Genomic DNA, 24,335 nt, shown 5'->3' with positions numbered 1-24,335 from the left:
TCAGCCTTACCAAGTTACGTTTACTTTTGTTTCTGAAATTAACGAAGGTAATATAAACAATCTTAAGCCACATGAATTAGGGACCTCAGTTTAGGGTTGTGGGTAAAAGTTATAATACTTCCAAGAATCCGTAACTTGATTTATATACCTCATTTCAAAGGCCGATCAGCAACTGCTTTTCACATACGTCATGTATGGACTACTCCCGTAAGGTATCTTCCACGCAGTTAAATGTACTACCGAAGATAGCATACCGAAAGAGGGTGTTGTTTTTCTTCAATATAGTTTTTTTTTAACGGCTGCAGTTTTAGGCATAAAAAAATCACAACTATTCCATTGGTCTGACGAAAATTTCTCGAGGTATGGTGAAAAAAAAGTGAATGCAATTAATTTTGTGGCTCTTATTGAACCAGAGTGTTTATTTTTGTAGAGAGCTCTTGTTTTATTTGTACCACTGTAGTGATATGGCAAGTATTAGCAACCGTCATTCCCCTGTCATGGTCCTATCGTGCTGTTAATTTTTAAGCTGTGTCCGAAATTGTAAGAAGTCCTTCCAGCCATCCATATGAGACATCTGGTTAGGCGAGGTTCTATAGTAATAAGTGTATCAGTGAAAATAACAATTTAGTCAAAACTACAGACATAAAGCTCTCTTCTTTCATTTTTCTGCAAGGAGACGTTTCTATAAAACGATTTATCCACGGAAATAAAAACACCAGAGAATCTCATCCCACATAAGGAAATCGGCCATTTGCGAAAACGATGTCATCTATCTCACTAAGCATAACTTACATCGGCAGAGGCGGAAACAAGAGGGATAAGTGATAGCAAAGACCGTGTAAGAGGAATGTCAGTAAAGGAATCGCCGGTGGAACCCTGCAAGACACGCAGTTGGGTCCCGCAAGGTTTTGGCGCGCCACGACCCACCACTGTTCCAGAATTTGCATAAACGACTATGTCGTGGGAGCTGTGTCTCATATCTACATGAATTGTGACGGTACGGCAATAAGGACGGCTATAAAGTGGATAAGTTTATGCTAAGGGCAGGCAATAGATTCTGTTTAAAAGGCTGCCATGGTACGTTCGCTTGTCAAAGGTTAATGAGAATTCATCTCGCGTGGCGGTTTCTTTTCTCTCTTTCATTGTTATATATTAGTATTTTAGTAACCTAGCTAAGACGTTTAGGAAATTTTATAGGTATTATTCTACTGTGTTAGGGCAAACTATGAGGACCATGACAAGAAAACGTAAAGAATAAATCAGCCCTTCGCATGAAACGTCCCAGACAAGGCCACTTGTTTGGCTTTCAAGTTCGCTGATTTCATGATCTACAACGGAAGCGTCAAATAGATAACACTGTAAATATATTGCGCATAATAAGCACTGCTTATTGGTTCCAAAGTACAAAACTTACACAGACGCACACAAACACACACACGAACACTTCATGTAACACTCGAGGTCAATCCACACCACTGTGTGATTTTCTATTAAGCGTCATGTTTTGAGATAGCTGACGAAACGCAAAATATATTAGAGTTGTTTATCCGTGGACATTGGGTAAACATAGCGCTGTGTACCATTTTGCTTCATGACACGGCTAAAAGGGACGCGGTGCTAAAGTAGAGGCGGCGCTAGAATAGAAGTGGTGTTGAAATAGAAGCGGTCCTTGACGCCATATATAACTTAAAAATGAGGGTCCCCTGTCGTGATAAACACGCCTGCTCTTGTGGAACATCATGGCGCTCAACGTTTTATGGCACTAAATTTGTTGGGATCGAAATCTAGGTTACTAAAACACCAGAGCCACATATCTCTCTCTCTCTCTCTCTCTCTCTCTCTGTGCATCCTTACATAAGAGCGTTCAACGGATCGCGTGAATGACTTTTAAAAGTTTCTCAAGATAAAACTGCTCGAAGTGGCCGAAAGAAGGGGCGCAGAAGCCACACACTCCAACTGAAATGTTTCAATTACACAAACTTTCAAACCTTTCTTGAGAAAAGCCAACGAGGACAATGTATATATCTAAAACTCGAAATTCGAGAACGATGCTTTAACAAGCCATGGAGTGGGGGCTGGGGGGGGGGAGGGGGGATACCTACGTATATTCTTCTTTCCTCAATATCGAAATCATTTCTAATTCTTGGTTGCAAGATATGCATTTCTACACTAGTAAAAAACGTGTGCAAGACTACTTCCTGAATTCCATTAGATTATTATTTTTATGAAATTCGGGACAGTCTGTTTTTATTCTTTTTATCTATTTTCATTATTATTTTATATATACCATTCATGGCAATTAAATAACCAACCAGATTGCTTCAGGCCCATAATTTCTTGAAACATGATAAAAAAATTAGCACAGGCTCTTTCATGAAATATAGTTACCAACAGTTAATTAAATGCAAGATGAAGCGTGCAAAATAAAAGACGACAGTGCAAATAAAAGACATCAGCAGGAAAATTTTATATAATAGATTAAATTAATGTCACTGAAGTGTGTTAGAGGAATATGTGGTAAATGTATACACATTCCAAAACGACAAATAATCAACCATATTCCTATTAAAACTTAAAACCCAAACCAGTTCAATTATAGTCCTTTTTCTTCTATTCAGGCAGCCCATGGCAGCACAAATCTTTAGGTAAGATGTCAAAGGGAATAAGAGGCCTGGTGTAGGCCTTTAGACTTGGTCCTACCAGCCAAGAAATCAATCAAAATATTTTTGATTCTGTAAAAAAAGGGGCATTTTATGTTGCTGCTGATAAACACTGCATCGAAAATATTTCTTGCCCAAGTATGTGTGTGTGTGTGTGTGTGTGAGAGAGAGAGAGAGACGAAGAGGTAGAGAGGGATGATTGACGAGAGAGAGAGCATGAGAGAGAGAGGAGGATAGTCAGAGAGAAGAAGAAATTGAAAGAAAAAGAAATAGAGAAATCTTCCATATCAGCTAAATATTCGCCCTAATCAGTGTCAGGGGACCTTGTGTTTTTCAGGCGCCTCTAATTTTAGAGAGTGACGTGTGCGCGTTGAATGACATCATAGACGGTAAGCAGCGCCACGATTGGTACACATTCTGACCAAGGCAACACAGGTCATCTGCATAACGATGTTTTCATTTGATCGCTGATTAAGGTGGCCTTTGTCCGAGGTTCGGCCTTGCGTTTTTTTTTTTTTTCTTCTTTACTTTTCTCTTCTCGGACTGACATCTTATAAAAGCTGAAGTGGAAAAATATTGTCAATAGGATATTACAGCATTGGTTAACCACCGAGTGAACCAATGGTAGAGATATCAACAAGGTTTTTAGTCTACTTAAAAGTGAATGTCCCTTTTTACTTTTTAATCTGTATCTTAGTCTACTCAGAAGGAAATTTCCCTTCTAATCAACAAGATATGTATGTGTTTGTGCACCTGTGTGTGTGTGAGAGAGAGAGAGAGAGAGAGAGAGAGAGAGAGAGAGAGAGAGAGAGAGAGAGAAAGCTTCGCATCTGGCACCCCATAAATAATAAGTAAAGAGGAAATCGGCATTTCTTGGCTCCCATTCAACTTCTGCAAAAGGTGTAAATGTCTTGAGGTCAGGTGTGGCATCAGGTCTTACGTAAAATTGTGCGTTGCACCTGCTGACAAAATTCAACATTGCTGTCACTGTTTTATCACTCAGAAGATAAAATAGCGATCAAAGTGAAATTATTTCAGCGGTTGGGAAATAACCGTGAAGAATAACTGACTTTCATAAATAAAACGAAGACGAATATGAACAACCTCGCAAACTCAGTTTCACCAAAAGCCTCAAGAACTGATTCAGCTGACTCAGCGGTCGCTGCCAACTTCGGTCTCTGAGTCTGTGTAGGGTTTCGTCAAGATCTCATTGACAAGGGAGTTATGTTTTCTTGCTTACCTAACCTTTTTGCTCAATAAGTCAATATTTTCACGCCGACGAGTGTTGCTGTTTTCTTTCTATCAGAAGAGACAACTACAATAGATTATCTTCATTTCTGGTCTCCATTTTTTTCTAATGACCATCATGATATTTTCCTCATTAACAACACCTCTGCTATTGGCTATAGTAGATTCACATCAACCGTACACTTGATGTCTAGGCCAGTCCCTTACGACGCTCCTGATTGGCTGTTGTTAAGCCAATCACAGGGCTGGAAATTCTCAGTCTCTCTCGAGAGTTCACATGGGTAGGATCTATGTTCAACCTCTCCTGAGGGATACGTCTTTCAAAAGTATCCCTCAGGAGAGGTGGAACATACATCCTGCCCATGTGAACTCTCTCGATAGACTGAGAGTTTCCAGCCCTGTAATTGGCTTATCAACAGCCAATCAGGAGCGTCGTAAGGGACTGGCCTAGACATCAAATGCACGGTTGATGTGAATCTACTATAGCTACTTGTATTGTAGCATACCTTATTGTTTGAAATGAGTCAGAATAAGGACTAACTTGAAGCAAGTCATGACCATAACTCTTACAGTCCCTTTAACACTTTTGATAAAAAACCTTTCGCAAAGCCAACCAATAATTCATCGTCTAATGAATCTCATGGTCTTTTGCTGCTCCCTATTATTATTATTATTATTATTATTATTATTATTATTATATATAGTATACTATAGTATACTATAGTATAACCTTCAACAACAAAAAAAGTCTTTCATCCATCACCAACAACGCTACACCATTGCGACTGCTAGTTAATGAAGCTCTTTTGTAAGGTGATAGACAGGCCGTCAGCTTCTTATGACGAAAGACTGCCTTGCGAATAATAAACATGACCGGAATAGATGAAGAAATGCGGATGTGAGTGAAGTGTGTACATTAGATTACACTGATAAGATGTCGAGAAATTTCCAGGCTGTTCGGGAGTAGATCTCTCGAGAGACTTTACTGTCAATTATGCTGTGTGAATCAGTCCTATAAGCATAATGAATTTACTTACAAGATTATCAATAATCTAAATCTTGTCTTGGAGAATACAGTACATTGCTGCTTCAGAGCAGAGCCAAATCAGTGATGCGTCCAGTCAACACTGATGAATCATCTCATGCAAAACAGATTTTAAAAAGTGGCATAGCTATGAATCAATTCAATAAATACATGAACAAATTAATTGCCTGATTGATGAGAGGCAGCTATCTTGCACAAAAACCGGTTTCAAACATGACTCAAATCCTGAATTGCATCCTCTTTATTGAATGGGATCGAATCTAAAATGAAGGCCAAAGGGCAAGCGCTGGGACTTATGAGGTCATCCTGCGCTGAAAGGGAAACTACGAGTCTAAAGGTATAAAAGGCGTAGCAGGAAGAAAGCCTGGCAGTTGCCATACGAAACAGTTATTAGGAGAGAGTAGAAAGTCAGATGGAAGAGCAGAATATGAACGAATGAAAAGGAATGAAAGGGTTGGCAGCTAAGGACCGAAAGGACTCGGCAAAGAAACTTGAGTAATGCCTACAGCGCACAGAGTGAGGTGCACTGACGGCACTGAACTGAGCGAGGTTCTCACCAATGCAATGTTGAGATAACCTAATGACGTGGTGCAAGGGCCGTCACTCATACAGCGCCTAGCAGTTAGCTGTCATAAATAACGTCTGTTGCTGATAGAAGGGAATCCTTGCAGTGGCAAAAGTAGTTAGAGAAATCTTATCGACGCTTAATGGAATAAGCTCAAATAGATCGACGTGTTCTTGCTTACGGCAGGACCGCCGCCTTCACATTATTATTCATCCTAACTGATATTAGCGAAGCATCTCATTTGTGTTGACATTTTTGTGATGTAATATTGTATACATATACATTTAGGCATGTCGTGTCTCTTTGCTCTATACTTTCAAAGGATTAAAAAAAAAACAGCCTGCAAAACCTCTCTCTCTCTCTCTCTCTCTCTCTCTCTCTCTCTCTCTCTCTCTCTCTCTCTCTGCAAGTGTACGTACGTGCGGACACTAATTAGATACTATTCTCAGCTGCGCTTGATTCACTGGGGATGTATTGTACTACTCGAGTACAAAGACCTTTTTTCCGGCAAGACAGACAGATAATAAGAGAGAGAGAGAGAGAGAGAGAGAGAGAGAAAATGCCTTATGAATATCATCGTCTGAATGATTTCCAGGCGAAAGTACCTTGTCGAGATAATTAGAAGTGTCCCCTAGAAAATTATGGCAATATTCACCATTTTCATACACATCGTTCTTAAAATACGTCAAGTACATTATGTTGGTCTTTATTTTCATGCTTGAGGTTTTGTGATGATAAAAAAATTAGCTTTCATTACCGTAGGTTATCTGTATTACACACAGAAAAATAGATATATGTAGCTGGTTGCGCATATTTTGACGGAATACTGACTGATAACTCTCTCTCTCTCTCTCTCTCTCTCTCTCTCTCTCTCTCTCTCTCTCTCTAGCTGCTACATACAAGGGTTCAACTAAAAATCGTTTAGGTCAACTGAAGCTTTTAAGGGAATGTTCCAATATCGTTACTTTCCTCGCTCGGATTGGAAAGTCAGAGAGAGAGAGAGGGGTTGGGGGGCCGGGTGTTAAAGCGTTAACCTCCTACTTTGAGCCTCAAGAATAGAAAGGTGTAGCTTAAGGGTTGACTGACTTACATTCGGCTGCGCGCTCCCAAGAGAAGAAACTGAGTGACTGCAGAGTGTATGAGAAGCATCTCTGCAGGCAATAAGTGCAACAGAATTGGAAAATAAAAGGAGCTCATAAAAACGCCATAACAGAGAAAGTAAGTACTCTAGTTCAGAGACTGCTGTCTCTCTCTTCAGGGAGGTAATGAATGAGAAAAGTTATGTTACAGAAAAGGCGGTATTTATACCGAGAGATCCATCCACAGGCAGCGGCTTTAGGTCAGCCCCGCTAACAATATAGTACTTACTTTCTATATTTTGGCGTTTTTATGGGCTCACTTCATTAGATAGAATTCTGTTGTAGCAGAACATTTTTCACAGTCTCATATATATATATATATATATATATATATATATATATATATATATATATATATATATATATATATGAGACTGTGAAATATTTGCTGCTAAACCAGGGATTAAGAAAATCAAGACGCTGTCACCCGGAGTGACGTAACGGCTGACCTCTGGAACTCTTGGTATAAATACCGCTTTTCTGCAACTCTTTTCTCATTCACTACCTGCCTCTTGTGGGAGACAGTTTTCTCCGAAACATATAGCATTATTTTTCTACCGTTTGGCGTTTTGATGGGCTCCTTTTATTTCATTAATATACAATGTATATTATATATGCAAATATATGTGTGTGGGATATATACTCTTTATATATTATATATATATATATATATATATATATATATATATATACCACTGTATATTATATGCACATTGTGTGTGTGATATATACTCGTAATATATGTGTGTGTATATATACTCCGTATATATCTATATATATATATAGTATATTATAAATATAATATATATATACATATATATATATATATATAATAATATATCGAGATACAATGTCCTTTAATATCTAATTCGCTCTACCTCTGAATTAATATATTTTCATATATGCTTAACCGAAGGGGAATTTTTTCTCGATAATAGACTTGCTTGGACCAGGGCGCGAACTCATGGATCCTTTCAAATCCAGGAACGTCAGTGAAGCGCTTTTACCTACTACACCACCTCTCGCGGTGGTGTAGTAGGTAAAAGCTTCACTGACGTTCCTGGATTTGAAAGGATCCATGGGTTCGCGCCCTGGTCCAGGCAAGTCTATTATCGAGAAAAAAATTCCCTTCGGTTAAGCATTTATGAAAATATATTAATTCCGAGGTAGAGCGAATTAGATATTAAAGGACATTGTAGCTCGATATATGTATATGAATCACGGAAATGTGATATGACATATATATATATATATATATATATATATATATATATATATATTTACATGGGTGTGTGTAAACATACACACGAATATATACACTCACACACCAGTAATATATGATGCTTAAAATCCTTTTATTTTGTACTTGGAGGGGGAAGACGGTCACATGGCAAACTGGGAACATGTTCTATTCAAACGCATTTATTTCCAAATTTTGACATTAGTGGTGGAAAATAAGAAAGTATATAGACGTGTAACGACGGCTAAGGCATAAAAAAAAAATAATGTATTTATTGCCCAGAGTAAACTTTACTTATTCTTTTCTCAAAACAGGACATGAGCTACATTTCTAAACGCTAACAAGATTAATGGCGGTGTCACGTATCTTGACCACCATTGCTCTGAATGCAAACCAATTAGTCAAAGACAAGCATATGGTTGGTGGTTGGTTAATACTAAGTCGTCCTTACGCCGCCAACACACGCCTCTGCCTAATTGCGGCCTGTAAGTTTGGCCAGGCATTGCAGGAATTAAGAGACACACTATATTCCTTCAACGAGCAAATTAATCTAATCTTGATTTTACAAGGGCGAAATATCTTGACGTTACTTGAACGTAATAACACGCGCACTGAAGGACATAAGAGGAATTCACCTTAAAGATGTTGGCAGGTTCAGGCATATATACTTCTTGGACCTCTCGACTCCGTAGCAAAATACAGTGAAAGGAAATGAATTCATCCACTCATTCATTCATTGCCACATAAACATTGCAGAAGAATGTATAGCCATTTGATTGAGGCAACTCAGTGTCCAGTGAAATCATTTAAAACGATTTCAATCAGTCATATTAGAAAAAATCTAAATGATGAAGAAAGTGAGGAAGAGAGAATCCTATTTTTCCTGAGAGGATAAAAATAACAACGAAAAAAAGGACCCAGATGCAAAAACTGCGACCATCCCATTTTTATTTTTATTTTTTCAATAAGACAAATGCTAATGGATAAACCACTTTGCCGCGCACTGACGAATGAATTCACAAGTAACTGTACACGCGGGAGGGAGGACGAACAGAAAACCTGAAGCCAGCTACGACTTGTGGTGAAGGATCTTTCGAGAATGCAGCTGGCATCTGGCTCATCCCATCTGAACTTCCATTTCGTTTGTGTCGAAATAAATAGAGTGACGTAAAGCGACATTGATGAATAGCTAAGCAAATAGCATACCTGTCATATACAGGTAGATAGATAGACAGATATCTAAAACGAATAACAAAATGATGTTAAAGGATCTTTCGAGAATGCAGCTGGCATCCGGCTTATCGGATTTAAACTTCCATTTCGTTTCTGTCGAAATATATCGAATGACGTAAAAAGATGTAAACAAATAGCTAAGTAAATAGTGATCCTGCAACAGATAGACAGCTCGATAGATAGATACTTAAAACGTATAACAAAAATGGCGTTCAGGCCTGAAGCAAGGAAACTGTTATTTCGTATAATGATGATTATGATTACCATCACATGAAGGCTGACCCGAAGTACGCTGCCTAAGCAAAAGATCATCGAACGGCTCGAAATTTCTAGATTCTTCTTAAGAAGGCATCTGGCGGAGTCATTGACTGGAACTTTGCAGAGGGCTGATGAACAAAATTAAAAAAAAAAAAACTGAACAAAAAGAATACTAATAAATCATAAGATAAAAATAGCGAGTACATATCTTGCATGTATTCGGAAAAAACTGTAAAGATTGTGAGCACCTCCTATTTTGCGTGTTGAAAAAAATGGGAAAACTTTAGGCATATCTTTTCTTACGAATATTTTTAAGAATTAAAAAAATTGAAAGCAAGAAGAAGAAGAAGAAGAAGAAGAAGAAGAAGAAACAAGATCTTGAGTCATAGAGCACCGTCAGAGGCGCATCAGAATTCTTCTTCCCGAGATCAAAGACAAAGTTGCGATGGACTGACCTTTCATCGCCCTGCCACTTGTCGGCTTGCAAGTCAGATTCGCCCAGACTGACTCTCTTTCAGAAAGCAGGTCAGTGACTGCTTCTTTGGCCAATTATAAGGCGATTACTTATGGCCCGAGTGACAGGTCCTCTGTTGATGTTTGGAGACGCGGCGCTGTTTGTTTTTCCTTCACTCACGTCCGGAAACTTCTGATACAAATCTCACTCCAAACTTAGCGACGAAATGGCGGCACTCATCTTCCCGAACTGGTCATTTGACGATCGCGAATATCTCGTCGTTATTCACAATTTCATGAAAATCAGCAGAAAATGACTTTACTGTTTGTTATCGTTGTTTTAATGATATTTCAGTTTGCCGTCCCTTATCCCTCGTATTAAATGAACCCGTGCTGAACGCCCGCCACTCGCCATGTTCCTTGTAAGCCTGGGGCGAATTCACAGCTAGAATGAAGGTCAACGTGCGAATTACTTCCAATCCCCAATTGGAGAATGTCGACCTAAAATTGACAGAAGCTTCTTCATTTCTTTCGTTCGCCCTTCCAAATACAGAGTGGGTCATAAATAAAACACCTAAGGCAAGTGGCCCAATGAATGAATGCAAAACAGAACTGAAATATGTTAGCTGGTAACTTTCCCTGTGTCCGTAGGAAGGCATTGGGAGCGGTGGTGGTGGTGGGTGTGTGTGGCGGGGAAGTTAAGCAGCAAAGGAGGAGGAGGAGGAAGGAGGAGGAGGAGGAGGAGGAGAAGTCATCTCATAGGGGCAAAGTAAGGATACGTGTGCTGGGGGCGAGATGATGCTTCGGTGCTACGATAAATAAGCAAACGCACCGCCAAGAGAAGCCCCATTCAGGTGCACTTCGCTCAGAGCCGCCTCTGCTACCTATTGCAATCCGACGACTTGTGCAAATAAGCAAACATCGAGCAGAGTGGAGATCACATGACCTTGAGGATGATCATTACAAATTTCAAGGTTTTCGGCAAGTTCATCTTTTTATTTTTTTTTTCTTCCTTCATATCCTTTTAAGTTCATCTTAACAACAGTAACGTTTGTCGAGTTGCTGAGTCCTTCTAAGCCCAAAACAGAACTGAAATTTTCATTTTTGGCCTTTCGTTCGACTCCTACTGAAAAATAATGAGTCTAGATGCTTTAATCCCATCAAATGTTCTGTCTAGTAGATCCATTGCTATCAATTCAAAGAGAAGTATGCCTCGAACACCATGGTACACTAAACATTTTTAAGAAGTAGGCGAAGGCTTGTGGCGTTCCCTCTCTCAAAAGGCGCCTTTACATGCGCCCATGTCCTGCATGTTAAGGAAAATCAGTCCGAAGCGAATTTTCTCCTTCGCATCACAGGACTATATATCCGCTAGTAAGTGAATCACGCACGATTCATTTACGCTGAAATCTCCAAGTAAAACAAACACTGGATGCGTTCGTTGGCCCCCGCCTTCACCACCTCACAACTCAGACCGAAGTCGTCTCTTTCCGATTTCGATCACGTCCTGCAGAAGCAGTTGCGGAGCTCAGACGATCGACCCATTCAAAATATTTAATAAAACCGTTTACGTTTCAGCGGCAGACCTGCAAGCCTGTTTACTGGCAGGTGCTAGAAGTCAAAATAAACGAGCTGCTGGTTTCTCTCGACTCATTAGTGTGCTAGCAACTTTGGGAAGGCCGTTTGTTTGTTGCTATTCATCGTCTACGTAAGCAAACACGTTTATTAAATTCGTCTTCCGTAGACTAAAGAAAATTCCGAAAAAACTACGACGCTTTGACTGGAAATGCAGATGAAAAATCAACGGCCACCCGTAAACTATTAAAAAAGATAAACTCTATTTAATCAAGTCGATTTTAGAAATGTTTTAACAGATGAGCAATATTATCAGTTCCCGATAACTGTAAGAGATTGTAAGAGAGATTGGGAAAAAGAAAAAAAGATGATCACCCACTGACTCATCTGTTTTCGTTACATACATGAATCATTCGCGTTTGTATTACTGAAAGCACAACTTCCGTGTTGATGAATTGCGCAGAAACAAAGTCACAGCACGTGATGGAAGTTCAAGGTGAGGATAATATGTCAAACAATTGCCGGAGTGACGCGCTCATTTTCTGCTTTTGCCTTGAATACAGCTCAACACATTTTTCGGCATGAATGGCGTGGGTGGGTGTTTCATGCGTGGTTGAATGTGTGTTTGTGCTTTTCTCATTTCTTTTTTTCTTTTTGCTTTGCTAGTTACCCCAGCATAAGTTAAAAGATTCGTAGGATCTTTGTGTTTTTGTATTTTTGAATAGGGAGTCAAACTTGGAATTACTTCGTTCAGTTCTTTTTTTAACTTATCAATACCTTGTAAGTCTCTCTCTCTTAACCCTATGTGTCGTCATATATATATATATATATATATATATATATAGTATATATATATATATATATATACACACATATACTAAATATGTATGTATATATATATGTATATATATGTGTGTGACAACACATATTTACTTATATATATATATATATATATATATATATATATATATACTATACATAGACAATTTTTCTTGAAGCTAAAGGAAAATATTCACAGCACAGCCTATATCACTAAAGCTAATAGTGACTGGCATTAGGATTATCTTCTAAGGATTACCCTTGAAAATGTTGTTGCATAATCCTGCCCCTCAGACCATGACCCTCTCGTGCCCATACCCTGGTCGAGAGCCTTTCTGTTGGTCACGTAACTATACATTGTCCTTTAATTTGACTTTGTCTTTGCTGATGTCTAGTAATACAATATCTCAATCAGAGTCATAATAACCTCTCCACGTTTGCAGATACCTATAGTTTATAGCTCGTTACTCGTTACTGATTTGCCAAAGCAGGTCATCTTTAATTATGCATTTCGCGGCATTATTAATAAGACGAGACTTTCTCTAACTTAGTTCTAAAAGGTAAAAGACAAAACCAGTCACTGAGAGTTTCAAACTGAAATATGCTTTCATCAAGAACAGGATAGAATTATGAGTCAGGGAAGTCTTGAAATATCCTTTAGAAACTCAATAACCTTGCTGGTAAGTATCTACCTTCAAACCATCATGCAAATTGTATGAGAGAGACAACCGGACTTTAGTCATTGTGCATCGTCCCAAAAAAGGAAAAGGAACAAAGTTTTTATTTCTATTTTACAATTGTTCTGTATCCCACAAAGGGAAGCAGCGACACACCTTCCACACACACACACACACACACACACAAGTTGACACAAACGGTTTTTGTTGCTTTTAAATTTAGCTTCAGGGAAATCAAACAATTCTCCTCATAAACAACAGTCTTCGCTGTCTGAAGATTTCTCAAACAAATGTCTTCCTTCCCCGATGCCTCATAAGGGAAGTTGTTGTCCTTTGAGAAACATCCCTGCAACGCCCACCTTCCCAGCGTCTTCAGCCACCTGCATCGAGAATTAAAGTACTTGGTATTTGTCGTACTACACACCATGTATTAAACAGGGCGTGTGAGCAGACGACGGAATAAGAAAAATATGTAACGGGTTGTTTTGCACTTATTCATGTGCCCGTTCATGAGCACAATAGACAGGTATCGGTGTACTCATTATTCTCGTTCTAAACAAATTTCACATTTGACAAATCTCATGTTTTAACAAAACTCTGACTGTCCAAGTTTATCAACGAGGATGTTAGCATCGTGGATCCACGCAAATCCTCGTGTTCACATCAGCACACAAAGCCGTAACAACTGCTACTTCAGGCTGATGAATCGTCTTGTCTGAAGTCACAAAGAGACGTGTCAGAAAAATAAATAGTCGAGGCTGTAATCTCTCAGGTTTAAGGCAAAAAGTGAGAGTGAAATCAATCTTGGAGACGCAGGAAGCTCACATTGATGGATGAGAGTCGACATCTGTCATGATGCTAACTGGCGTCTTTGTTGCCATTCACCTTAACCTATAAGCAGCTGAGGATGATCATTTATCATGGCAGCTATATGTAATCCAGTTTTAACAAGTTCAGGTTGTTTGTTTGTATGGTGTTTTTACGTTGCATGGAACCGGTGGTTATTCAGCAACTAGACCCACGGCTTTACGTGACTTCCGAACCACGTCGAGAGTGAACTTCTCCCACCAGAAATACACATCTCTCACAACTCAATGGAATGCCCGAGAATCGAACTCGCGGCCACCGAGGTGGTACGCCAACACCATACCGACCACCCCACTGAGGCGCTTCAAGTTCAGGTTGCAATGACATGATAATGATCGCAGCAAGGAAAGCTTGATGACTGCATTGCCATTGGCGTGGTATTCTGGGCTATGAAGAAGACCCGGGGATATGGTCACCATTATTTTGGTTTTGGATATTGCACCAGAAAAGAACCACATAAACATAATACACTTATGGTTATCGTTGTCATATCTTTGCACACTATATGTACTCCTGATTCATATGTGTGAGAAGTTTACTTGTATAGATCAGGATTGTCACAAGGCCAACCGACCAAGAGGGAACTGATCAGTAGTTTGCCAAGGATAAAGTTCACGTTAAACAATAATAAAGAGATTTTGAGTCTTGAATATTCACCACAAAATTTAGGTCATTGTTCAGTCTTATTTATAATTTCCCTAACAAATTATGCAGCCCTATAGTTTCTTGCTTAAGACTCTTCGATAGTTAAAAACGGAGTTCGTGAATCCTACACTGATCAAGTTACGCAGAAGAAAATAAACATATGGATTCGCACTGAGCATTTTTATTCTTATCGTCACTGTTATTTCAGCGTTAGAAGCGACGACACACAAGACGCTGTTGTTTAAAAGTGACCCCAGACGTTCATTAATGAAGACAGACGAACACAGCGAGGCCTCCTCCATCACCCGTCAGGGAAGTACGGCATATTATCCCTCCTCATACAAAGATTCGCATCAATTAGCGAGTCTTCTCACCAAACACAGCAGCCAGCATCTAAGGAAAGCACACAGGACCCCAACATAAACAAGATACGTGGCCTCACACACGTGCCATTATTTAGCCTATCAGAAAGGCACACTCGGGTTACAATTCCCATCTCACCAGCAATAAATTCGAGCTCTGTAGACAAAACAAGAAGTGCATTACTACCTTGCCGAGAGGGTCGTGGCAAGGAATGGAGTTACAGGTAACTAACTACCTACATTTTCGAACGTGTGTGTGTGTGTGTGTGTGTGTGTGTGTGTGTAATCAACATCGACTTCTAAATGAAAAAAATATATTATTGGGAATATTTCCGTAGTACCCGTTTATTTCTACGTCCAACTTCACACACGACGTCCTTTGCGTTTTCTTTGCAACAAATCTTAATAAAAACATACACGCGAGCCTTAAAAAATAAATACTCTAGCTATCTGATTAATTGTTCGCCCTGCAGCAAGTGCTTTTTGCTAGAATTTTTTTCATGATAGTTTCGTTTGTGCTTCGAATGGTCCAAGTTTTATTCCACTCGGAAACCACTTGTTTGTTTTACTTATATCCTTCCTCAAGAAGTCAGTAATTTAGGCCTGTGAATTTCCAGCAAAAACGTCATCACAAAAATCGTAAAAAAAAAAAAAAAAAAGCCAATTCCACCAGACATACCACATTCTACCGGGGTCACATTTAACGCAACCTAACCTAACCAAACCTAACTTAGGGTGGCGGGTTCTTACGTGACTAGGGTAGGGGTGGGCCCTAATCTGACCCTGAGTAGCTTAAATCATAAGGATACGCAAGAATGCATCCTACTGATATTAATTCTCGAGCTGCTCACTTGGTAATGATTTGCAAAAACAATGACAACAGGAAATTGATCTTAAATTGCTTTTAAATTCTATTCCATTGCGATGAATCAAGAATTCGTGTGTTTGCGCAGAAAAAATTTACCCACGTTTAATACTCACGAGAGGAATATAAACATAGGACCTTTAAGGAAAACATGAATGATATCAGAATACTCAAGTATCTATGTTATCTGGGCGCGGAGTTGCGAAGAGCATGCATATATTAACCGGAACAGGCAAAACCTGGCTAGTATGAGTATCAGATCATCAGAGAGAGAGAGAGAGAGAGAGAGAGATAGAACGAGGAACCTGGTTTATAGCTTACCTTCGGCCCATAGCAGCAATGTTCACTTAAGCGCACTGGCCACCTCACGTCTCACATACGCACGCACGCACACAAAGGCGTTGGCTAACTTTGACTACAGCACTCTTCTTCACCAGCGTATATAAAGAGTAATTTAGATTTCGTCAGAATAATATGATTATAGAAAGTGCACTCTTCGTTTTTATTACTTGTTATCGCAGTTTTTTTTAAAAGTCTGGGGCTTTGGAGATCGTTCATTTGTAATGCCGTCAGTTCCTTTCAGCTTCATGGAATGTTCCATAATGCAAATTGCAAACTGCACATACAGTAGTTTCGGAAGAATTCGAAGAGCGAACAGGAAACTTTTCACCTGAACTGAATAAAAGGAAAAATGCACGGTTCGGTGTTGTTTGTTCTTTAGCTTGATTTGGCTGTCTTCTTCATATACAAATGCAAGAGCATTCAATAGGCTATCTGCTTCTTCATATACATGAAATTGGTTTCAAACAAATTCGTCAAATTCTCTATCCTGATTTACGATAATAACAAAATTAAGTAAAAAATGCGATGAAGTGTCTTCGGCGCAATCGAGTTTCCTGTACGGTGTATAATGCTGTATGGGCCGTGGCCCATGAAATTTTCAGCACGGTCCAGTGGTGGCATGTTCTATAGCGATGCTAGATGCATGATTATGGCAAACTTTAAACTTAAATACAAAATAAAAACTACTTAGGCTAGAGGGCTGCAATTCGGTATGTTTGATTATTGAAGGGTGGACGATCAACATAGCAATTTGCAGCCCTCTAGCCTCGGTAGTTGTTGAGATCCGAGGACGGATGGACAGACAAAGCCGTCACAATAGTTTTCTTTTGCAGAAAACTAACAAAATAGACTCAGTTTAGAAACTGACCGGCAGGGTTTCGAAAAGGTCGCTGTACTCTTTTCGTTCGTTTCTTTTTCTTTTTTTAAAGGACGAAGTTTGCGTAGAGGGCGACACAATCTGGAACAATAATACAAGTTTGGCTGCAAATAAAAGATAGATCAAAGCCTGGATGCTTTTCGGAAGCCTCGTGTTCTCAAGATCACTTTTGCGTAACTCGCGAGAGTTCGGTCAATAACCTTGGTCCTTTTCTCTCATAACTTCGGATCAGAGATATCGCATTCTTAAGGCGTTGTCTTGGTTTCAAAATATCAGGTCATAATAAATTATCCTCGTAGAGCACTAAGGCATACCGCTAATCTTATCGGCCGCCCTGTAGAGCAGTACAGGTCCTTCGGCATAACTTAACAAGCTCGGCTTACAATCGCATACCCAAAAGTGTCAGCTTCGTACGAATAGTACTGGAACCTCCCTCTACCAGACAACTTGTGCTGATGAGAGAGACATGGATCATGAACATCACAAACTTATAGCAGTTAATACCCAAAAAAATGGACCATATCCAAGCATTTATAGGCCTAGGTTGCACTGCAGCAATCTTCATTCTAACACTAACTAAATGAGGAATTAAAATCTCTTTGAATTATGAACACGATGCAATCAAGAGCTTTCGTGTCCTTGCATAAAGCAGTTAACGAAGAGATAACAGAAAAATGAAAGATTTCCTAGATTAGTTTTTCCACATAAGGCGTTCATTATAAGATAATTAGACCCAGAACTCTTCATTATGCTTTGCCTGATAAACAGATGTCGTGATCAAGCAACACGCCGTTCTATTTTCGGCTAAAAGTATTCAATTCTCCACAGCCGCGAATTAATGGAGTCGAGTTGTTGTGGTCAGGAAGGAGCAAAAAGTAAACCTGCTGAACGGTATGGAAGATTAGCCCATATGAACCATATTCAGGGACTCAATAACGCAATGTTCACCCTTATGCCCGATACTCGAGTACCGGACGAGCTTACCTCATACTGAATATCTAACGGTCTCTTGCTTACAATCCTTTCTACATCCCATTTTGTACCTTCGTTGTATTTAAGAGGTGTTTTTTTCTTTCTTTCTTTCTTTCTTTTCAGAAAGTTTGGGCATTCTAAGTACAACAAAAGCAACAGAATGATAGAAGCAACTCAGGGATTTATGAGCAACTCTTGGAATTTGAAATTAGTTTTGAAAATTATGTAGAAACGATGTAGCCCTAATATTAAAGAACTTGTCACACTTGGCGTCTTCATTCCGGAGACAAATAATCTGAGTTTAATGTAATTAAGTCCATGATATTTATTAAGGCTACAGTTCAACAGCCTCCCAAGCAAGAAAGAGTTGACACTGAAGTGAAGACTTGCGTTCTTATTTTATCCTCTAATGGCGCGAAAAACTTTTTCCCGCCAGTAAATTTAGATTTTAGAGAATGTTTCAATCGCTATTTTGTTGTACTCCTGACGTTTGCGAACGCCACCTGCAAATACTGATGTTAATGAGAATGACAAAATAACGATAATGATAATAGATTCAAAGGAGAAAGTCAACTTTGAAGGAAGACGAAGCACGAAAAATGTATAACCCTCTTCATGGTTAACTATAGTTTATAACTCATTTTAATTCTTAGCATATCAGCATAAGGAGCACGTTTCTATAAAACGTGTATTGCTTTGATATCAGTATTCTGGATCTTCCCCTCCAAAACCTGGACAGGCTGCATTTCGAATGCTGTCACTCACAAATAAAATAGAATAGAATATAGAATTAAGGCCAAAGGTCAAGCTCTGGGACCTATGAGGTCATTCAGAGCTTAAAGGGGAAATTGAAAGTAAGAGGGTTTGAAAGTTGCAGCAGGAGGGAAACCTCAAAGCAGTTACAATAGGAAACATTTTTTAGAAAGGGTGGAAAGTCAGATGGAAAAAAGGGAATATGAACGGAGGTACAGTGTATGACATGTGAGAGGTTGCAGCCAGGGGCTGTACTGACTGCACTACCCCCTGGCGGGGTGGGTGGGGGGCGGTTAACTGACAAATGTGATATAAGATGATGGTACTCCATAATAATCGGATAAGGTATTGCGTACTCGGCCCACCAGGTAGCAAGGAAAATAGTAACTTGTCTTGCAAGTTCGTAAATAGAACATTGCAACAGCTAAATCTCAACCGGTGCATTTTCCCTTTAAAACAGATCCGAGGTCAGAATCTTTCATCGTAAAATCATGGTAGGCATACATCCAACAAAAAGAAAATTATTTTGGATGAAAGACTATGATGATAGATACGAGAATTTAATCATTCCCTGATAAAAAAGCATTAAGCGTAAAACGGAACTCGTGCTCTATGTAACACCTGGATGAATTGCTACGATGATAATGTTCATTGCAAATATAATAAAATTAAATTGTAATCAGGACTGAAACTTAATTTTATTATGTTTGCAAAATACATACACAGAATAAGAGATCTGTTTTAGTAGTCTGTCATCAGGGCGGAGCTAACATTTTTGTTTGTTTGTTTGTATGGTGCCTTTATGTTGCATGGAACCAGTGGTTATTCAGCAACGGGACCAACGGCTTTACGTGACTTCCGAACCACGTCGAGAGTGAACTTCTATCACCAGAAATGCACATCTCTCACTCCTCAATGGAATAGCCGAGAATCGAACCCGCGACCACCGAGGTGGGACGCTAATACCATACCAACCACGCCGTTGAGGCGCTGAGCTAACATTTGTGATCTTAGTAGCGCTGGCGCTTCAGAAATAATAAGCTGGAATTTCCGTATTTTATGAGGTAAATGAGAAAAACCGAGCTTTCTAACACCGAGTAGATATCTGGTCTATTTCAGCTAATATCGTAAACACGAACACGTTCTGTTCCAGGAGATACAAGGGCCAAATTCATGCTGCAAAGGAAGGCTAGCATGCGAGGGTCGTTGGTAGAACCACGTATATGGCCCTGACATAAAATGCCTTATTCATAAGAACCTGAGCAGCTCATTCAGGAAGCTCTCCACGAACACGTATACCTGTGGTCAGACCACCGTGATCATGAATGACCAGAGTAGGTCTTTCAGTGATTTTAAATGGTTACTATAGCAGATTCACATCAACCGTGCATTTGATGTCTAGACCAGTCCCTTACGACGTTCCTGATTGGCTGTTGATAAGCCAGTCACAGGGCTGGAAACTCTCAGTCTCTCGAGAGAGTTCACATAGGCAGTATGTATGTTCCACCTCTCCTGAAAGACGTATCCCTCAGGAGAGGTGGAACATAGATCCTACCCATGTGAACTCTCGAGAGAGACTGAGAGCTTCCAGCCCTGCGATTGGCTTATCAACAGCCAATCAGGAGCGTCGTAAGGGGCTGGCCTAGATATCAAATGCACAGCTGATGTGAATCTACTATAGTGCTTTTTGAATTAGTACTATCGAAGAGGTAAAAAATCCAACGCCTCTTACCGATTCGGCATCTCAATTCTTGAGGCCGAAAAATTTTCTCTCACTATGTTATACATCCGTTGCTATTTCCAATTCTTCATAAAACATAATGTTAAAGAAAGTAAATGACCATTTATAATCAAAATAATAGTAATAACTACTGTTTGATAAAATAAATAATAAATCTTAATTTCCAGGTCAAACTTCTTACCCATTTCCAGTAAAGGTATGGACACCACCCCTTCCAGCAACCAACAATGTCATATTCATATTGACTCCAAATAAAAAAACTGAACACCTGAAATAAGCACAACCTTCATCATTGCCTACAAGGTTTTTGTCTGTCCTGCAAAACAAAACGGAAATTGAGACGATCATCCTATCTTATTATTCCTAGGTAACAAAAGTAAATTTTGTTGTGAAAACCCATTTACGTACTTTCTCACTTTACTTCCAATGGCTGCCCCGTCCGTTTCTTTTGGCTTTCGTGTATGTCTGCGTGAGACTGCAAAGCTTGCGATGAATATCAGAGATGGAGTTGAAACATGATACTATCACAAGAATGTCTGTTTGAATCTACGAAAACATTGTGAAACGAGAGAAGAACGCTCTACTTCCGTCTCGCAATGAGGTACTCAAAAGAGACAGAGCTTCTCAGGTGTACTCAAAGCTCGTGATACCTATCTGGTAGACATTTATTTCCCTAAATATCTTAGTCAACAGATGTAATGCTCTTTGTACTCCGCAAATGTTTATGTGCCACGTCGCTTTCCCCTTTCGCTTTCAGTCTGATATAACCTAATTATATTTTTATCTCAAGAGAGTATAAATCTCACTTAGGGGAACTATGCGGACATTTAAAATCTCTTCATCTAAAAGAGGTTTACAAATTTTATCCGAACACTCATTCTTCTTCGGAAAAGCACAGCCGAGATGTCCATTTCCTCAAGAAGGTACAAAACCATTATGGTCCACCAAAACCCCCTAATAATACACTGAATCCACTTACCTGAGGTATGTCGGCGCACCGGAGAAGGGATACGAAAATTCCAATGATTTCTGCTGTTTCTCCTCTTCTATGGCGACCGGGATTAAGACCACATAATTGCTGCTTTTCACTTCTCAGCTGCTCACTTTTCCTCCTCCCTGCCTTCGCGAAAGAAAGTCAGTCAATTTCTAAAGGCAAATTTTGCAAAGTGTTTGTTTTTTCTTGTGGTCACAGAAAAAAAGCAGCATCAGAGTTTGCTCATAGTTGGCAATCAAAGTTTTTCTTTTCTTTTCTTTTCTTTTCTTTTCTTTTCTAAAGCTGGAACGTCATTTCACTAAACAAAAATGCATCCTATTAAATTACACACATTAAATGTCTACCTGATTAGTCACCCTTTCTGACATGGCTGTATACGGTAGCTATTTCACCAGCTTTCGTATCTATTTTTAGGTTTTGCAAATTCCGCGATTTTTAATGAAATTTAGACGTTAAATTATATATTCGAACTACTGAACAACAACAAAAACTATAGATCCTCAATATTAAAACCGTTTTATCTATATATCTGAACTAAACGTTCAAATGAATAAATAACTAGTATAAAAAAAATTTTACTTGGATATTTTAACAAATGCTTTTGTCGTTTCTATAATACCACAAAGAAAGATTTATGCGCCAAAGGTATTCCATCTCCTATAGAGGAAAAATGTTTATACACCCACTGTAACTTGGCACGAGATCTGTGGTTCTAAATTTACATTCCACTGTTGAAGTACAGGGTTATATTATTATCCATAAGACTGACAAATGACTGTTGAGGAAACTTGTAACAAAAATGCAAAAATAGAGATTAGGGTTACAACATCTCCCAGAAATGCTTTGTTTTTTAATCTGTAATGAGTGCGAAGTATTTACTATCATGTGTTTTCAGATCAAAAGAGATACTGCTAACTAATTATATAACCGGTCGTTTGTTTTGACGAACTGGCGTATCCCAATTGTCTTAAGTTTTTTTAGTTTTCCAGTCAAAGTGTCTCAGCTTTTTTTATTCTCTGTAACATATCAAAATTTCAGCTGTCTGCGTTGTCAGATTTTCCAACACAGTTTCCAAAAAAAGATGAGCTAGTCAGAAGTTCTGAATGATATCAAAATCTTGGAAGCCTATTTTCTCAGATTGAGGAAAAAATGGCTTACGACGGTTCAAAAACTCGGGACGAATCATAAGATTATTGTAACGGCAGTTTGTTTCATAACAATACTCCTGTGAGTCGTATGAAGCAATTACTATGAAAATAAAGACAAAGATGATGAGAAGTGAAGGATCAGCTTAATTAAAGAACTGATAGACTGCGAGGAGAGCACACTGTTTACCTGTTCATTTAAGGCCTGTCCACTCTAGGAAACATTGTTTGCAAACACTTTTTACCGCATATTTATTTCCCATCCAGAATGGAAAACATTTATTATTTTTGTCTGTATATGTGTATATACACATGTATAATGTATGTATATTTTATATATATGTTACTGTTACATGTATTCATGCATACATGTATATATACACATGCACAGTGTATATATATACGTATATGTATATATGTGTGTGTGTGTATGTGTAATAGTGTGGCACAGTGTCGTTATTCCAAAGGACAATAACTTAATAATACTTAAGAAAAAGGCACGAAACGGATAATAAGGAGAAAAGAGAAAAGGGAAATAAGATAATGATTTTTCTTAGCGAAAGGATTTTGTTACTCCAAACATTAGGCTTTTAGCCATTAGACATCTGGTTTTCATCTCCCCCAAAAAGCCTCTGTCCGTACCAGCGATTAGTGACCAACAAGAGATTATGGTCGATGAGGGATATCGCCCAGGCATATTCGAGAAATTGGAAACTACTCTCATTAGCGCCTATGACTAATCGCCGTTCCCTTCGTGAACAGGTCAGAGAGAGCCATCTGGCATACGTTAAAAAGGAATTCTATGACCCGTTGTTCAAAGGAGGGGAGTGCCGAATTCTTAAAAGCTCCACCCTCCCAAAGGTAGGCCTCTAGTATCGACGAATCAAAAGCCATGAGTGTTGGTCATAAGACAGCCCAAAAGGGGTATCAACGAATGACCTATGAGGTTACCAAGGGATACGCCCCTAAGAAGCCAGGACATGAAGAAGGAGGCGTATACAAATTCAAAGCCTACGAATTACTGTAGAAGACCTGACAGGAAGGCGGTCTCGTATGAAGTTAGTAGCCACTAAGACACAAAAAGTCTTTCAGAAAATGCCACACCCAGTCAGAATCCAAAAATCCAAAGGCGGGGCTAAGGAGATTTCAACTGAACAAAAAGGCGAGACAGAGAGAGAGCAGGCAGAAAAGGGAGCAGAGAAAAAAGGGGAACAGAGAAGTCGATAACGACAAAGAGGGGAACGAGGAGAACCAGTGGCGCAGCAACAGGCAGAGAAGAGAGAGAAAGACAGAAGAATCCCCAGAAGAAGAACAAGTGCAAAAGTGTGGTGTGCGAAGCAATCAAAGACAGTGAAAGTGACAATCAATACTCAGTAAAATTCCCTCGTGCCTATAGACTCGTAATTGCAACAAGTGCCAATTAAGTTTTATCAGTCCAAGAGCCCAGTAACTCAGAAGGTGGAAAAACATTTGTAAGAACACCTAACGAAGAATAAAACGTAAATGTATATCAATTTCAATTCTCATCCAAAATTAGAACCCCTTTGCTAATTCTCCAAAGTACAGCCTCCACGGCACACGTTACCTTAGAGCTGTGTACGAGAAAGTAAGTACCGTCACATATGTATGCATGTATGTATGTATGTATACGTGTATAAATGTATCTATTTTCAATTCCGCTAGAAGCAAGTCAGCATGACACGCTCCATTTTTCTAAAAACTTCCTCACCAATCTCTCTCTCTCTCTCTCTCTCTCTCTCTCTCTCTCTCTCTCTCTCTCTCTCTCCGCGAGTGCATTAAAATAGCCAAGTAGGATACAGAGGCTATTGCACCGACAGGTACCATGACGACAACTGAGGT

At 39.2% G+C, this 24,335-nt stretch overlaps 1 protein-coding gene across 7 annotated transcripts in view; it reads right to left on the bottom strand.

The window, feature by feature from the left end:
- LOC135218373 (calcium-activated chloride channel regulator 1-like) overlaps window positions 1–24,335 on the bottom strand; it is a 376,124-nt gene that overhangs the window by 340,697 nt on the left and 11,092 nt on the right. For 6 of the 7 annotated variants that reach the window (XM_064254638.1, XM_064254632.1, XM_064254637.1 and 3 more), the window contains exon 2: window positions 21,316–21,628. The gene's annotated coding sequence lies outside the window, so the exon portion shown is untranslated. Of the gene's footprint in view, window positions 1–21,315; window positions 21,646–24,335 lie in introns of all 7 variants that reach the window. The other variant, XM_064254634.1, reaches the window with a different exon arrangement.

Source organism: Macrobrachium nipponense, chromosome 9, assembly GCF_015104395.2.
Source record: "Macrobrachium nipponense isolate FS-2020 chromosome 9, ASM1510439v2, whole genome shotgun sequence".
NCBI lineage: Eukaryota > Metazoa > Arthropoda > Malacostraca > Decapoda > Palaemonidae > Macrobrachium > Macrobrachium nipponense.
The sequence above is the reverse complement of the archived record's forward strand: the minus strand, read 5'-3'. Positions and strand labels throughout refer to the sequence as shown.